Source organism: Podarcis cretensis (genome assembly GCF_951804945.1).
Source record: "Podarcis cretensis genome assembly, chromosome: 7".
NCBI classification, from domain to species: Eukaryota; Metazoa; Chordata; class Lepidosauria; order Squamata; family Lacertidae; genus Podarcis; species Podarcis cretensis.
Genome location: NC_137176.1, coordinates 3,343,213 through 3,347,561, shown reverse-complemented (window position 1 = coordinate 3,347,561; position 4,349 = coordinate 3,343,213). Strand labels below are relative to the sequence as shown.

The 4,349-nt window shown below is 46.5% G+C and overlaps 1 long non-coding RNA gene across 1 annotated transcript; it reads left to right on the top strand.

The window, feature by feature from the left end:
• The first annotated feature begins 2,104 nt into the window (after positions 1-2,104).
• LOC307220092 lies at positions 2,105-4,349 on the top strand. The gene is made up of 2 exons (XR_013840708.1): positions 2,105-2,306; positions 4,001-4,349. It is a non-coding gene; the product is annotated as an uncharacterized lncRNA (long non-coding RNA).

Here is a 4,349-nt window from a genome sequence, read left to right as displayed (position 1 = left end):
TTCTTAAATGGTGGCACCCAGAACTGGACACTGCACTCCAGGTGTGGTCTGAACAAAGAGGCTATGACTGTCTCTTTTCCATAGGTCAGTTTCATTTGTTGAGACATTAGGGTTACATTAGGAAGAAAAGGAGAGAAGAGGTGGAGGGGGCCATGGTGGGTGGGAGTGGGGGTCAGGAGGCGATGTTTCTATTTTGCTTAATGTATGTGTGGGGTTTTGTGTCAGCATCGTTTGTGCAGGTTCTTTTTGCTATTCGCTTGTGTTCCTTTGGTGGTAGCTATGCTGGAAGAGCACTCCAGCAGGGCTGTTCTGCCCACAAAGATACACCAGCACAATGGCTAAAAGCAGGCAGAGTCAAGGGCAGGATGGGGTTGGAACAAAGCAGGAGCACATTGATGCCCTAACCTACATTCCTCCAAATTGCAGACATGACTCCATCAGTGGTGCAACTTTACATCAGCCCTAGATCTGGTGCAAGAAAATCCCCACCCGTAGACTTAAGTGGGAGGGGGAAATGTAAATGGCCAGCCCTGCATCGATAGCTGCCCTGCCCACACCACCACAACAGAATGTAAAATATGGTGTAACTCAGACCCAGTGCCCTCCCACACCCTCCACACCACAGAGGATTTATACTGGACCACGCACCATTACACTTCTTTATGGTTGCATTTTTGCCACATTATTGCCATCTGGAGCTGCACAGTTGCCATTTCACACAACAAAAGTGGAGCCCTCACCCCGAAGAACACTTGTAGAATGAAAAGCTGCAGGATTTCAGCAGGAAGCTATAGGACACGCTGGCGCTTGGGATGGCGCAAGTGTTGCACCCTCCTGGTGGACTGGGCAGCGGTCAGTCCCTTCGCTGGCCAGCATCTATTCAAGGGAGTCTCTCTTTGCAAACTAGCCCCAACTTGGGAGCAGAGATAAGGCAGAGGAACATGAAGCAGGAGCACCACTGCGTCCCTTCACCCTCCTGTCCTTGCAGCGAGACCGTCTGGCCAACCCGTGTGGCTCTAGCAGTGCTTTCCCACCTTCCTCGTCCTCCCTCCCTCCCTCCCTCCCTCCCTCCCTCAATGGTGGGTTGTGGCGGCAGCACCCTCCCCCTCTTGGCCTGCCTCCCTTCACTGGCCATGAGAAGAAGGCACCACCACCTCAGCCCCAAAGGCCCAGGCTGGGCAAGTCTTGCCTCCCTGCGGCTCTGGCCTTGATGTGGGAGCCTGTCACGAAGGTGCCTGGTTGCGCCCCCTCATAAATTTGTATCCATGCTACACTACTTCTAAGGGCCCAGATCCTTGAGGGATTGCTGGCTCCCTAGAATGCCTGCCCAAACATTAAGGTCCAGTAGGGACACCCTCTTAATGGAGGGTTTGATATGGGAAATGTGACATTCTCAGAAAATTCAACTGGCACAAACCCTGATAGGTTTCAAACATCAGTTAAAAACGTTTGTCCAAGCTTTTGATTAAGGTGGCTGTGGAGGTGGGTAGCTCCTCTCACAGGATCTGTTGATTTAAACTGCTTCTTTTATGTGACTGATAGATGTATTATGCATTATTTTTGCATATTGCACCCCTCACTGGGGTAGTTTTAATGAAGTGCAGACCATATATTGCCTAGATAAGGAACAATAAAATAACTGCCTTCCCTACACAGGTTTCTGCATGCTTACATGCTCCATGGAAGACGATTATTGGGTAGATGAGACACTGTCAAGCAACTCCATACAAAGGTGCAAAAGCCCTACTGGGCTGACCAGCTGGCACCCCCACATATGTTTCAGAATCTCCTCCATCCTGGATGCTACCGTTGCCTCAAGTTGTTCCTTTGTTGCTGGAGGTTGGGAGATGGGATCCTTTGTCCCCATCATAACACAGTCTGGCTTCAGTTGGCTTCATGATGCAATGCTGCATGGGAAGGTGTCAGGGACTGGACTGAGGAGGAATGATGGAGACTGCCCTCCCCCCTCCTGAAACTTCCAGAGAAGAGGGAGACAATATAGATTTAGAAGAGTGGTTTGCAGAAGGTCACGACTCCGAGACAGAAGAGATAAAAAAGCTGGGAGATAATGGGAGAAGAGGAGGGGGAGGGAGCAGAGCTAGAAAGCATTCCAGACCTTCCTTCTCCTAGAACCCGGCGAGCAGTGAAAGTGGGAGAGCAGAGAGCTAAGAGGCAAATGGCCTTAAGCAGCCACCATAAAGGGGGTAGTGCTGTTGATGACTGCAAAGATTACTCTGAGCAACACCATTAACCTGGGAGGCAATGTTTCTAAGCTGCTCTCTGTGGACATGGAATAAAATACATTGGTAAGAACTTCTTGTCTATCTATTACTGGCAGCCTGCCGTGAGGGAGAGGGATCGGATTCCCTGTAGCCTGACAGTAACCCAGCCAGATGGACAGGGCATTATTATTATTATTATTATTATTATTATTATTATTATTATTATTATTAATGCTGGGGTGTGTGTGCATGGAGCTTGATGCATGCAAGAGCAGCAGTCCTTCTGTGGCTGGCTTGTTCAGATTCTCTGAACTGTGGGGGGACAGGCCTCTCAGAGCACACAAGCGGGATGGTTGCTGCTGCAAGGGTGTATGAGACAGTCTGAGGAAAGGGATGGGCTGCCAGGTGTGCTGGAACACTCACGGGCAAGGCTGGGCGGAGATGGGAGGGAGGGCTGGTCAGATGGGTTGCCAGTGGAAGGAGTGTGTCATGCAGGGTGGATATCCCTTGCAGCAGCCAAGCCATTGATCCTGATGGACTCAGCAGTATTGGGGGGGGGGCATTTCCTGGTGTGGGGCTGCATTCTGCATCTGCACATGCTGCATGCACAATGGGAGACGTTCCACTTTGCTATAGATCTACATACAGCCCCTCTAACTGTTGTATCAATGACTGTGTCTTGGAGTTCAGTGGAATGGGAACTTCCTTTTTTTGGAATAAATGTTACTAGATTTTATAAAGAGATACAGGCTGTTCAGTGGAGTTTGCCATGTGGGGTTGAGTCCACAGGGGCGCCATCTAATTTGCACCCACCCACCCAACTCAAACTCCCACATTCTGCTTCACAGATTCTGGTCTTTTGAGTCTGGGGCAGGTACAAAAATATTTTGGAGAGGAAAACTCCACTATGGTTATCCCCCTTAGAGGACTGCGCTGAAAAAGAATATGAAGGTGGGTTGGGGTACCTATAGAGATTAACTAAGTCGCACTCGAAGTGGGTGGAAAGTTAAAAAGCAGGAGAAATACAATGATGGGTGACCGGTTGGGTTCCACTATCATCAGATACATGAGCTATATTAAAAAGATGTGTTGATTGGCTTTTAATGAACAAAGGTTGGATTTTGAAATGAGATTGTTGGAGGGTAAAGAGAAATTAATTTCTAAAATGTATACAGTGGTACCTTGGGTTACATTCGCTTCAGGTTACATATGCTTCAGGTTACAGACTCCACTAACCCAGAAATAGTACCTCGGGTTAAGAACTTTGCTTCAGGATGAGAACAGAAATCGTGCTCCGGCGGCGCGGCGGCAGCAGGAGGCCCCAATAGCTAAAGTGGTGCTTCAGGTTAAGAACAGTTTCAGGTTAAGAACGGACCTCTGGAATGAATTAAGTACTTAACCCGAGGTACCACTGTAAATTGTTATTAGAATGAGAAACAAAAGATGAACTGGTGAAGTCAGTGATGACATATTGGACTAAAGATTTAGGATATAATATTATGACTGCATGGGAGAAACTATGGAGAGTGGATTTGAAATTCACTATGTGCTACACTGTGAAAGAAAATTATATGAAAATGATGTATAGGTAGTATTTAATGTATAAAACAGCATCAAGTACTTGTTGGAAGTGTAAGTGGTCTGAGGGGTCATTTTATCATATATGGTGGACTTGTGGCAAAGTTAAAGGTTTTTGGGACATGATATACAATGAATTGAAAAAGATGTTTACACTGACCATTCTAAAAAAACTGAAGCCTTTTTGTTGGGGATAATAGGGACGGTAAATGCCCAAAAGCTGAAAACCGTTTTATGGATGCAGCAACTGAAGCTAGAACTTTATATGCACAAAAATGGAAAGATGAAGTCAAAGAGACTCCGAACTAAGGATGAATGGCTTATAAAACTGATGGACTATGCAGAAATGGTGAAACTGACTGCTGAAATAAGAGAACAAAATGATATTTTCAAAGAAGAATGGAGGCCATTGATGGACAACCTATTGAATTATCATTCTTATATGAAATCACGTGCAGGATTTGAGATATGAGCAATGGAAGAATGTAGAGAATGGATTTTGGGGGCTTAGAAAATAAACATAGATGTGTTTTAATGCAGCTATTAAGG